At 53.0% G+C, this 13,704-nt stretch overlaps 1 pseudogene; it reads right to left on the bottom strand.

The window, feature by feature from the left end:
- Positions 1 to 1,850: 1,850 nt before the first annotated feature.
- LOC123856334 (ATP synthase subunit d, mitochondrial-like) lies at positions 1,851 to 2,626 on the bottom strand (annotated as a pseudogene).
- Between the last annotated feature and the right edge of the window lie 11,078 nt (positions 2,627 to 13,704).

Below are 13,704 nucleotides of genomic sequence, written 5' to 3'. Positions count from 1 at the left end.
TAAGTCTTATATGTATTTTATCAGATCTACATCTAAGTATTTCATTTATTTTTGGCAGTTATGAACTCTATTTCTGTTTTCAGTGTTCACACATCCATTGCTTTTCTGTAGAAGAAATACAGTTGATTTTCTTACGTTTATCTTATATCTTGTAACCTTGCTGTGCTTCCTTATAAATTCTAGAAAGTTTTTGTTGTTGTTGTAGATGCCTTGGGATTTTCTACGCAGACAGTCACATCACCTGCAAAATGAGACTGTTTTATCTCTTCCTTTCCAATCTATATGCCTTTTTTTTTTTTTAAGATTTTATTTATTTATTTGAGAGAGAGAGAATGAGAGAGAGCATGAGAGGGAGGAGGGTCAGAGGGAGAAGCAGACTCCCCAGTGAGCAGGGAGCCCGATTTGGGACTCGGTCCCGGGACTCCGGGATCACGACCTGAGCCGAAGGCAGTCGCCCAACCAACTGAGCCACCCAGGCGCCCTCTATATGCCTTTTCTTGCCATATTGCCTTGGCTAGAATGTCTAGCACTATGTCGGGAGTGCTGACAGCAGACGTCCTTGTTCCCAGTCTTTGGAGGAAAGTGCTCAAGCTTTCCCCATTAAGTGGAGTGTTACCTGTAGGTTTCTGGTAGATGCTCTATTTACCCCTTTGTAACAGTATTGACTAGATGTGTCTTCCGGTCCTACCTTCATCCATAAACCGCAATGACGCTGTCACAGCTGGCCTCCAGGACGACCCCAGTGCTCCTGGGATCGTGCCCCAGGGCAGCCCCTCCCCATAGAAGAGGGCAACCTGCGTAATGATAGGATGCTGGGAAAATGGCGGGGTGTCACCTCTAAATGTGAGTCATCGGAGACACTGCAGTTTCGGCCTTGCTCTCTTAGATCAGGGGCTCTCAGAGAAACCGGCCCTCCGTCATGAGGAAGCTCAGACAGCCCTCAAGGAGCTGAGGCCTCCTGCCAACAGCCATGTGAGTGTGTCACCTTGGAAACAAACCCTCTGTCCCCAGAAAGTCTCGGTCAACATGTCAGCCGACGCCTCACGAGAGGGACTGAACCACAACCACCTCGCTAAGCGGCCCCCAAATTCCTGGCCTACACAAACAGTATGAGATAATCAATGTTTACCGCTGCTTTAGGCCACTCAATTTTGGGGTAACTTATAAGGCAGCAACGTGTAACTAGGGAGATGTTTGAGTTTCTTATTTGAATCCGGCAAAGAATGGGCATGGGCTCCTTCATAGAAAACGACGCTCTGCTCACGGGCATACCCTGGTACCCTTTGTGAGGGGGCGGCTGTCAGGCCCTGCAAGGACTTATGAAAATGTATAGAACGCCCTTCACCCCCCCAGTTCTACGTCTAAGGATTTATCCTGGTTGTACGTGCACCTGTGCATAAGGGAGACGCCCCCCATGCCCGTCTGCAGGGCCCGTGAGAGTGTGGAACATCTGTGCCGAGGGGCTGGGCAGCCGAGAAAGGGCAGCCCCCCCGGGGAACCATCACCAAGATGCGTGGGAGCTGACACAGGCGAGTGGTCCTGGGGGCAGCGGTTTGGTGATTTCTGGGAGCTCGAAGATGCCGAGATCCAGTCCCCAGGGAGCACCCGAGAGACGCTCTCACACACGCGGACTTGGGTATATTCACAGCAGCACTGCTTGGTTTGGTTTGTTTTTTATTATTTTTAAAAAATATTTATTTGGGGAGGGGGAGGCGCAGAAGGAGAGGGAGTCTTTGAAGCAGACTCCCTGCTGAGTGTGGAGCCCCACACAGGGCTCGCCCTCACCACCCCGAGATCACAACCCGAGCTGAAACCAAGAGTTGGGCACTTAGCTGCCTACACCATCCAGGCACCCTTTGGTTTTTTAATTAATTAATTAATTTTTATTTTTAATGTCCAGCATTCATAATACGAGGGCCAGAGTTTTCTTCCCAACTCAAGATTATACATTTTCTTTTTTTCTTTTTTTAAAGATTTTATTTATTCATTCGACAGAGAGACACAGAGAGAGAGGGAACACAAGCAGGAGAAGTGGGAGAGGGAGAAGCAGGCTTCCCACAGAGCAGGGAGCCCGATGTGGGGCTCGATCCCAGGACCCTGGGATCATGACCTGAGCCGAAGGCAGACTCTCAACCGACTGAGCCACTCAGGCGCCCCAAGTTTATACATTTTCGATTGGCTTGTGAGGCCAATAGGGATACTTCTTGTCTAATTTGGTTTCTGGGAAGACTTCATTCGGGTCCTCAATGGTTATCTGATCAAATGGAATTATGTTCCTCATCTTCTCCAGCTCTTGTTCATATTCCTCAATCCTGGCCTTTGAGGGAGACTAAAACTCAGCACAGCTTTTCAACGGCTTTTTCTTCAGCATCCACCTGAACAGTGTATCTGTCCTCGGGCATGGGAACCTTCAGGGCATTAAACTTCTCCAGGTCATCTACCATGCCCAGCCCTTGTCGTAAGCCCCGTCGATAGCAGGTGGATTCTCGGAAGGAGTAGCCAACCTGGAGGTAAGCATCTCCTTCCAGGATTTCAGGGAGTTAGCAACGGTCTTCTGGTTTTGGGGTATGATCTCCCTAGAAGCTACCCAGTCAATGGCTTTTAGAGCAAGTTTTCACCCAGCCATCATGAGATCCTTCACCGACCCCAGCAGTCCACGGTCCACAGCAACAAGGAACAGAATGGGGTTTTCCTTGCTTTGTTTTTTAAATAAATTTTTAATTTTAGAATACTTTTAGATTTTTAGAAAGGTTGTAAATTTAATACAGGGAAACTCTTAAAATACTCCCTGCCAATTTCCCTTATGATTAACTTCTTGCTCAACCACCGTCCATCCACTTATTCAAACTAAGAAATTAACATTGGTATAACACCGTTAAGTGACAGACTTTATTTGGATTTAAATTGTTTCCATGAATGTCCTTTTTCTGTTCCAAGATCCAGGATCCCACATTCCATTTAGAAAACATTTTTTTTTTCTTAAAAAGGAGATGTATTGAGACATAATTTGCTTACCATATAATTCACCTAGCTAGTGTACAGTTTAATAGCTTTTAGCGTATTTGCAGAGTTACGGAAATACCACCACTGTCTAATTCCAGAACATTTTCTTTTTTTATTTATTTTTATTTTTATTTTTTTTAAAGATTTTATTTATTTATTTGAGAGAGAGAGAGAATGAGAGAGAACACATGAGAGGGGGGAGGGTCAGAGGGAGAAGCAGACTCCCTGCCGAGCAGGGAGCCCGATGCGAGACTCGATCCAGGGACTCCAGGATCATGACCTGAGCTGAAGGCAGTCGCTTAACCGACTGAGCCACCCAGGCGTCCACATTTTCTTTTTTTAAAGATTTTATTTATTTATTTGAGAGAGAGAGAATGAGAGAGAGAGCACGAGAGGGGGGAGGGTCAGAGGGAGAAGCAGGCTCCCCGCTGAGCAGGGAGCCCGATGTGGGACTCGATCCCGGGACTCCAGGATCATGACCTGAGCCGAAGGCAGTCGCTTAACCAACTGAGCCACCCAGGCGCCCCCAGAACATTTTCATCACCCAAAAAGCAACCCATGCTGGGCAGTGGTTACTCCCTGTCCCCTCCCCCCATGCCTGACTCCCACTCATCTGCTGTCCGTGTCTGTGGATCTCCCTGTTCCAGACATTGCATGGAAACGGAATTGCATGATATGTGGTAATTTGGGACAGGCTTCTTTCACTTAGCACGATGTTGAAAAGCTTTGTTTTTATAGCAAAAAAAAAAAAAAAAATCTAAAGGTCAACAGATGAATGGATAAATCAATTTTGATATATTCATATAGTGAAGTGTATTCCACTGTGAACATGAATGATTTAGAGCTACATCTGTCCTCTTTGATGAGTTTCAAAAGTAATATTGAGGGGCGCCTGCGTGGCTCAGTCGGTTAAGCGTCTGCCTTTGGCTCAGGTCATGATCCCAGGATCCTGGGATCGAGCCCCGCATCGGGCTCCCTGCTCGGCGGGAAGCCTGCTTCTCCTTCTCCCACTCCCCCTGCTTGTGTTCCCTCTCTCACTGTGTCTCTCTCTGTCAAATAAATAAATAAATAAAATCTTTAAAAAAAAAAAAAGTAATATTGAAATAAATAAGCCAGCTGCAGGATTCATGATTGCCAATAATTGTAATATCGATGATGAAGGCGGCCACCACTTAACTGAGAGGGAACTAAGTGCCCGGCACTGTTTTCTTTGAGGATTGCTAATTGATCATGCATGAAGTAGAGATCATTTCTATAAGGTTTTAAAATGTGCATAATAGGAGTGCCTGGGTGGTGCAGTTGGTGAAGCCTCTGCCTTCGGCTCGGGTCATGACCTCAGGGTCCTGGGATCGAGTCCCGCATCAGGGTCCCTGCTCAGCGGGGAGCCTACTTCTCCCTCTGCCTCTGCCCCTCCCCCTACTCATCTGCGCGCACGCCCTCTCTCTCTGTCAAATAAATAAATAAAATCTTTAAAAAAAAAAATGAAATGTACATAACAGGGGCACCTGGATGGTGCAGTCGGTTGAGTGTCTGATTCTTGGTTTCGGCTTGGGTCGTGATCTTGGGGTCGTGGAATCAAGCCCCAAGTCAGGCTCTGCTCACGGTGTGGAGTCTGCTTGGGATGCTCTCTCTCCTTCTTCCTCTGCCCCTCCTGCTCATGCTTGCTCTCTCTCTCTCTCTTTCTCAAATAAATCTTAAGAAAATGAAAATAAAATGTGCATACTACTACGTGTTGTTTATGGACACGTATATAAGCAGTGAATGTACCAACCTGCATAGAGATGATAAACACCACGTTCAGGGCAGTGGCTTCCTCTGCAGTGGAAGGAAGGAGGTGGAATCAGGAGGGGACACAGGGGGCTTTGAGCGTCCCTGTGATGTCTGATGTCGTCAAGCCAGGTGGTGCACATGGGTGTTCGTTTCAGCACCCTTTCAGTGTGCCCGGCATGCTTAATAATTTTAAAAAGAGCAAGACTAGTACAGAGCAGTGTGTAGAGTGAGCTATATTTGGGTTTTAAAAATTATTCATACACATATGCTTGCAGATGTATGTGCAAGGCCAGGAAAGAATCACAAGGAATCCATAATAGGCACAAGCTCGGGGGGTGGGGGGGCGGTGCGCCCTGGGGTCTGGGGAGCCAGTGGGGAAGGGAGAGACTCTTTCCTGATCATTTTGGATTTCATACCATATGTATTTTTACCACTTGATTAAAAAGATTACCCAGCCTGTCTTTGTTTATTCCCTTTGGCATGGGCAAGCCATTTCCCCTGTAAGACCTCATTTGTCCTCACAAGTTCCTGGGGCCACCGGGATCATCAGTCCATATTTCAGATGAGGACAGTGAGGGGCCCAGAGGTTGCACAACTCAGGGACTGGTGGCTGGTTCCCAGGTGAGGTCCCACCCTGGGCAGTGAAGCTTGGTGGGTGGATCATCCAGGGCAAGTCTGCCGGCTCCTTGGCACAGGACGGAAGCGGCCTCAGGCCCATGGTGCCCTCCCTCTGGGCATTCGGCATGGCTAGGTGGGCTGTTCTCCGAGGTGTCCCCTTGCAGAGTGGAGCGCTGCACGCTCAGCGCTACACAGCCACATGGGAAATGGTGGAGCTTCAGCTGTCCCCTGATGCTGCATCGCTGGAGGGTTCGGGGAAGGTTTATTTTGCAGGGGTTGCTTTATAGAAGAGGTTCTCCAACTGTAGCAGGCAGGGAGGTCACCCAGAGGGCTTATTACCCCAGGTTGCTGGGCCCTGCCGCATAGCTTCTGATTCTGCAGATGGGGAAGGGGCAAGAATCTGCATTTCTAACCAGGTCCCCGGGGACCCTGCTGCAGCTGGCCCAGGGACCGGATGGTGAGGACCCCTGCTTCAGAGCCTCCTCTCTGTACGTGGTAGACTGATGGAGCCACAGGGGACAGTCCAGGGACAATCCCAGAGAGCGGAGGTACAAGCTGCCCGCCCTCCAAAGGTCGCCTGTGTGCCAGGGTGAACTCCCACGAGCTGCACCGTCAGCACCACAGTCTGCCACCCACTCCTCACCCACTGGCGCTGTTTCTCTAACTTCCCTTAAGACCCACCCAGGAGGGTGTCAACCACACAGATTCAGGGCTTCCTCTGGTCTAAAATAAAATAAAAAGGTCCTGAGCAGACCGAACCAGTTCACCTCATGTGAGCAAAACTTAACCAAGCTCATCTCGTGAACAAGAAAGCAGGTTATTTATTTATTTATTTAAAAGATTTTTATTTATTTATTCGACAGAGAGATAGAGAGCACAAGTAGGCAGAGCGGCACGCAGAGGGAGAGGGAGAAGCAGGCTCTCCGCCGAGCAGGGAGCCCAATGTGGGGCTTGATCCCAGGACCCCGGGATCATGACCTGAGCCGAAGGCAGACGCTTAACTGACTGAGCCACCCAGGTGCCCCGAAAGCAGGTTATTGTGAATGCCTCTGATCATCATAAATGAAACCCACATTGTCTCCCCCAAATGGTGTAAGATACTCCTATTTACCCAATTCCCTGCCATCTGGAAACCCCCAACCTTGCTTTATAAGCCATCCTGTAATGCCACGCCCCTGAGCTTCCTACCACTTTCAAATCTGAAATCTCCCTGTTTGAGAACAGTTTGTTTCTCCCTCAGTAAAGTATTCATAGAGTAAAGCTCTCAGAATTTTGACACTTCCTACTGAAACTGGATGCTGGGGAGGAGGCCTGGTAATCTGCTCACGGACACTCCCTGGGAGCCGCAGGGAGGTGAAGTGAGCAGTTCCAGACCAGTCTCCCCAGCAGTGCCTGGGGCTTGCTGGAAAGGTAGAGTCTTTGTGCCCCAACCTGTTCCGGGGGCCTGGGCTGTACCTGGAAGCCTGAGATGGAGCTCAGTCCCCCAAAGAATTGCAGCCTCCAGAAACGGGGCCTCAAAAGTCTCCAGGGAGGAGCCCTCACCCACTGCTGGTGGGAATGTAAAAGGTCGGCCTTTGCAGGAAACAGTCTGGTGGTTCCTTGACAGGTTCAACATGGAGTGACCACACGACCCAGCAACTCCACTCCCGGGACGTACGCCCCAGAGATCTGAAAACAGGGACTCAAACACATGTACATGTGTGTTCACAGCAGTACTATTCACAACAGCCAGAAGATGGAGACAACCCACATGTCCATCAACCGACAAAGGGAAAAATGAAGTGTGGTTTACCCCTCTGATGGAATATTCTTCAGCCACAAAAGCTGGTGGCTGGTTCCCAGGTGAGGTCCCACCTTGGACAGTGAAGCTTGGTGGGTGGATCATCCAGGGCAAGACATGCTACACCATGCATGACCCTTGAAAAAGATCATGTGCAGCGGGAGAAACCAGACCCAAAGACCACATATGGTGTGATTCCATATGAAATGTATGGAATAGGCAAATCCACAGAGACATTAGATTCCTGGTTGCCTGGGACCCTGGACAGTGGGGTAGAGGGGATGACGGGCAGAAGGCTTCTCTTTGGCAGGATGGAAATGGACAGTGCTGATGGCTGTACGGCGTTGTGAATGTGTTTAATGTCACTGGACTGTGTACTTTCTTCCCTTTTCTTTTTTTTTTTTTAAAGTAGGCTTCATGCCCAGCGTGGAGCCCAACTCAGGGCTTGAACTCACGACCCTGAGATCAAGACCTGAGCTGAGATCAAGAGTCCGACACTTAATCTACTGAGCCACCCAGGTGCCCCTGGATTGTGTACTTTCAAATGCTCAGTGAGGAAAATCTACCTGGACACTCTTGTGACCCCATATGCTCTCCATTCACGTTCTGCCTTTTAACACAGCCACAACTTTGTTCCTGGCAGCGCTGTGCCAAGCTGACTGCTCCCCTTCCCGGTCCGCCTTGCTTCTAGGGATGGCTTTAGAAACCACCGTGGCTCAGGACATGTTGGTAGACACTTCTGGGAAAGCATCCGCTTCCCTGGTAAAGCGAAGCAGACACAGCGGACATGGTCTTCCCCTCTTCTTCCTGACTTGGAACAGAATGCGATGTGTAGAGAGGCAGCAGCCTTTTGTTGCTGTGAGGCTGAGACGTTGGAGGGAGAGGCTGAATCTCAGACGTGACCATGTTGAGCTGCTGGACCAAAGCCGGGGGCCACCAAGGAGTGCCCGGCCCTTCATCCATGTCTCCAACACACCCTTATTGGGAACCTCCCGTGGTAGGCGCAGGGCGGCGAACTAGGTGGATAAAATCCCTGCCCTCGTGGAGCTTACGTTTTTGTGTCCTATGGAAAAAATAAAGCACTTTGGTTTAAGCCACTTTTAATGCGAGTTTCCATTATTTGCAGCCAAAGCTGTTTTTTATTAATACCGATCTGTTTCCAGGGATGGGGTGAAGATGCTCCCAGCTGTGCGAGGCAGCCCTGCCCACGCGACCAGCAAGCCCGGAGCCTCCGCCACGGGAGTCTTACTCGCCCCCACCAGCTGCACCCAGTCCCCCCACCCCCACAGTGGGCGGGGCGCCTCATCCACAGCCCGCCTCCTGGCTCCGGGGATTGGCCAAAAGCCGCTCCTCCTCCAGCTGGCCAATCACGAGTCCCCTCCTTTGCCAGTCGTGATTGGTCCTCGCGGGGCACGTGCTCAGCGGTCCCTCTGCCAGTCTTGATTGGTCCATGCCTGGCATGTGACGGGGGCGGGGGGGGGGCACGTGACCGACAGGCCCAGCGTCCTTTGCGGCCGAAGCGGCGCGGCGTGGCGGTGGCGGGAGGCGGCGCCGGGCTTCTCCCTCGTCCCGGGGGCGAGGGACGTGCGGGCGTGAGACCCCCTCGTGCCCCGTCCGTACGCTCGTCCGGCCAGAGCTGTGGCGGCGGCGCTCGGGGCCACGCGGCTGCCGCCTCCAGAAGCCAGGCCTGAGGCAGGCGCCCCCCCCCGCCCTCCAGGGCTTGGTGGGCCCGCGGCTGAGCGCCCTCTCCCCGCCCGGCCACCCGCCGCCCCCTCCGCCTGGGCAGGGCTCCCACTGCTGCTGCCGTAGCGTCCCCGGGGACTCGGTGGCTCTAGAGGGAGCAGGTGCCTGGTGTCACGGGGCGGGGGGCAGGAGTCCCGGGAGGCGTCCCTGCACGGGGAGGGTCGGCAGAGCGGCGGGCAGAGCCCTGCGGTCCCTACCAGCTGCGGGAGGACCGAATCAGAGCCGCAGGCACGGGCTCGGTGGCGGAAAGGGTGCAGCTGCGGGAGGGCTGAGGCTGTGAGGGGCAGGGGATACAGCGCACGAGCTGGGGCAGGAGGGGCGGCCTCTCTTCCGGGGGGGGGTGGCGGGGCGGGGGCTCAATAAGCAAACTAATAGGCCAGTTTGCGGTAGTAATAAGGGCTGCGAGAAAGGAAGGTGGGGAGGTGAGAGTGGGATTGGGACGAGCTCCTCTCTGAACCCGGTGGTCCAGGAAGCGGTGTAGGCCCAGGGGAGGGATGTTCCAGATGCCGGGGGGAGCCGGCAGAGAGGAGGCCCTGCTGTGGGAGTGTGGCTGGAGCAAGGTGAGCAAGGAGCGGCTGGGACAGGCGGGCAGGGGTCAGGGGGCGCCAGACGGTGTGGGCCCGGGCCTGGAGGGCAGAGCGGGGGTCCACGCGGCTGTTTCTGTGTTGTTGCTCTGAAGCCATCAGGCCTGCCCTTCATGCTGTACGCAGCCCTCTCTCTTGCGGTCCCCCTCCCTCCCTCCCAACCAGAAGGAGGCGTCACACTCTCCGCTTCCCCCCCTCGCCCCCACTGCTGCCCCGGGACGTTGGCCACCGGCCCGTGGGGGGGGGGGGGGCCGGGCTCTCCCGGCCGCCCCGCCGGTGCTGGAGGTTCAGGCCATGCAGTCCCCCCCCAGAGCCTTGATGTCTTTACTGGGACCTTTGTAGCCACATTTATAAACTGTTGCCTCAAAACGGAGCCTCTGTTTTTAGCTTGCCCAGATGGCGGGCGCCAAGACCAAGGGAGGGAGCTGCCGCGCCCTTGGCTTTCTCTTAGGCTTCAAAGCCGCGTGGGCCTGTCGGACTCGCGGTCAAGCTCATTCTGTGCCCTGTGCCTGACCCCTTACTGCTCGTTCGCTCGGCCTTCCTCCTGTGCCGTTGAGGGTGATTGGGAAGGGGCAGGGAGGGGCTGCCCCAGCGCTGACTGGCGCAAGGAGGCCCTGGGGTGTGGGAGAGAACACGCCAGCATCGGGGTGCGGAGCAGTCTGCGGTTGCAAGCGGCAGAGGCAGGCTCTGGCGGACTTGGGCCGCAAAGGAACACGCTGGGCGGATGCTGGGTGGCTCAGGGCCGCGGGAGGAAGAGTCGAGCGGGAGGGCCTGGGAAAGACGGGGCTTGGTGAGGCCCGTCAGTCTTCGGGATGAATTGTCCCCGCTGCCTGTAGCCCGTGGCTGAGAGCATCCTTTCCTTACCAGTAAAGGAGAAGGTTCATCTTTTCCACACTGGCCTCGTGGATTCTTGAGACAATTAAAGCAGATGCCACATGTCACACATCTCTAAGCTGTGGGCCTTTTACAAATGTCAAGTCTTCGAGAAAGCCTGTGATCCCGAGGTCCTGGCTTCCCTGATCCTGGTCGAGGGCAGTGGGGTAAGCAGGTTGCCTCTGAATTCAGTCTCCTCTTTCCACACCCCTGCGGTGATTCAGCTGGGAGAAAGCCCCACCTTGCCCAGCCTCCTGGGCCCCTGGCCCTGCACAAATGACTTTGGAGGGTCAGAGTGGGGATGTGTCCTTGTTATCAGTGGTAGACCCTGACCCCACCAGCAGTTCTCGGGGTGCCGGATGGGGGTTCTCCTTCCTACTGATGGACTTAGCCATGGAGCTTCTGTAGCAAATCCTGGTTCTGCTGTCACCATGGACCGTGGCAAGACTTCGCTTCCTGTAAAATGGGGCTGTTTCTACCGCAGGGCTGTTGGACGCTCAGTGGGTGCAGTGCTCTGGATGGTTCCCCGGCGCAGAGTGCACCCGGGAGATGTAGTGTTGTTTCCAGCCTGTGCCACCTGTTGGGACCACGCATGGAAATAAACTGATCTCTGCCTTGTGCTGTGGTCGCTTCCCTGGCAGTTCAAAGGCTGTGTTCTCCTCCTGCTCTCTGGGCCCTGGGGTTTGAAGAACACATTTAAGTCCTTGTAAGCTCCTTGGCAAGACAGACTATGAGCGGGCGGGCAGTGGCGGGAAAGCTTGACGGCTAGGAGCACAGGACAGGTGTGTCGCCACCACATGCAGCCGAGATCAGCTGTCTTCGCGCTCAGATCCGCTCACCTGGCTGCCCCGGAGGCCAGCCTGCGATTTCTCTGATCCTCCTCTCCCGCGGAGCCCAGGGCTTGCCTGCCCATCCTCCTTGCCTGGTGGCTGTGCTTGGCGCTGGGGCACCCCCCTTTGGCTCGGGACACTACACGCTTCCAGCCGAGGCAGCAGCAGCGTGTGGAATGGGGGCCCCAAGAAGCCCCACCATCTCTCCCAAACCACCTCTTTCAGGTGCTCGGGTTCTCGGCTACATTTGTGGCCTGAGTGAGTAAGTTTGGGTCTCCAGGGGACTTTGGCCCGGTACACAGCAGCATCGACGCTAGTCTCGTGAGGCAAACAGGCCCAGCCTGCGGAGGCCCTTGCTCCCTTGAGACGCGCGTTTGGCAGAGAGCCCGAAGACGCGGCGGTGGGCCCGGCGCACGGCGTGTACCTGCCTCTCGACGGGCTGAGCCGTCTCCCTCCTGAGGCGCCGTCTGCACCCCGGACAGCCTCTAAGATGGCAAAGGCCCTCGCATAACTTGCAGCACAGGGAGTGTAGCGCCACTGGGCCAGAATTCGGGGACTTGCTACGTCCTTTCACTTGTCAAAGCGAAACGGACTATGTGCTGGCACTTCTTTCACTTGTAAACCTTGGAAGTAGTTCCGTGATGAGAGGCCTCAGTCACTATCGGCAGATATTTTGTTAATTTTTAACAAAAGCTGAAAACAACACTGCTGACTTGGAGAAGCCGCCAACAAAGTGCCGCCAGGGAGGCAGGCGTTGGCCAGGACTCCCGTCAGGACGCCTTTCTCTTCCGTGGGGACTCTCCCGCACACTGTGTGCGTTAAGTGAAAGTGACAGAGCAGAGAGCACTTTTGATGGAAAATTAACTGATAACACACTCTTATTTCAATTTTCTTTTTATTTTTTAATTTAAATGACTGTGTATATTCCACAGTCTTAGGATGAAGGCTCCAGAATCATGTCTACGTCTTCTCAACATTTCAGTTCTCGAATTGGTTTTTACTTTACGTTGTGCATTGATATGGGCTTCTCAGTTCAGAAAACAAGGCACTAGAACTATTTTATCAGCTACATTAATACAGTGAAGATATATGTATCCTTTCATTAAATATACAGCATTTGAATACAATATGGTTTTATGCAGATCAGGTTCAAAACACCCAAGGCACACACTTTATTTTTTTCCTTTTTTTTTTCATTTCTGTATTTATTTGAAGGCTCATATTAAAGTTTCAGAATTGCTATAAACAGAGAGTTCCAGAGTAGAAGCAATGGACAGTGATTGTTGTAATTTTAAACACAGAACGGTAAAGACTGAAATGCAGAGACGTTACAGGAACAGTAAAGAAAGAAAATCACGGATACAGCGCGGATTGGAAACTGAAGTGGTCAGGCCTGCTGGCGTCGGAGGGACCGATTTGGAAATGACCGAGTCCCCACGGAGCGCGGCCGCCCCCAGTGTAGCCGCGCCTGTGCTCCCCCAGCACCGTGGGATTTCCACCTGCTCGGTGTGTACATGGAGAGCTATGAGTACAGACAGACGCTCCAGTGCCCTGGTTGGTAAAATGCCTCAAATAAAGTACAAGTCAAAGAAAAAGTCTTCCATTTTTTTCCTTAAGACAAACTGATACATGTACCCAGAAGAGGTCTAAGAGAAACCACTGGAGGTGATGGGGGTGGTTAAGGGCTGGGAGAAACCACCGGACAGTGAGGCGGGAGGCTTTAGGGAGGGTGAACTACGCAAGATAGGAGGATTCGAATTTTTCATGAACATAGAAACACAGTGGCTGCTGTTCGAATGGAGAATGTGCCAACATAGAGGAAACTGTCCAGGAACTAAAGACATCAGGTATTCATTGATGAGACCAGAGATGAGGTTCAGTGTTTAAAACATACTTCCCTACAGACAAAGGGATAGCCCATGTCTTCCCGGCCAGTTCTTCGCCAAAAGACACACATTCTCTTGCCCCAAGCCTCAGGGCCTGCTTGCTGACCCAAACATGGCTGGCTGCACATGAACCAGAGCAGCCCGGTTCTGCCACCCCACGGCCTGGCGGGAAGAAGATGAGCAGGTGGGGGCGTGGGGGGCCCCCCTCGGCGCCACCCCCACTTCCGTCCCAAACCAAAGGAAGGACAGGCCTCAGCTGGACTCTTACAGTAGAGCTCACAGACGTGCACGCCGAAACGCACACGGCTCTGAAGTCGCACGTGTCTCTGCCCTGTGAAGGGTGGGAGCCCAGGCAGGTGAGCTCCGCGAAGGGAGGGCGCTTACTCTCTGAAGAATCGCGGTACCTGGTCAACCTCATGGAGGTGCGGTGGTGATCGTGTTCGAAGAGCCTACGTTAGACTGCACGTCGGCAGCTCCTGGTTCACCCAGACGGCTTTCACCGTGTGCAATCAGAGCCTCGCAGCCTTAGTGCAATCGCATATTTATTTCTCTTACAGGGATTTTGGTTGCCATACAAGAGATTGAAGGATCGGGAGGAAGTGCAAATTACAGGAGCT

The sequence above is a fragment of the Mirounga angustirostris genome, unplaced genomic scaffold (genome assembly GCF_029215605.1).
Source record: "Mirounga angustirostris isolate CCGP_5_RB_7025 unplaced genomic scaffold, mMirAng1.0.hap1 SCAF_13, whole genome shotgun sequence".
NCBI lineage: Eukaryota > Metazoa > Chordata > Mammalia > Carnivora > Phocidae > Mirounga > Mirounga angustirostris.
This window is presented reverse-complemented; position numbering and strand designations above follow the sequence as displayed.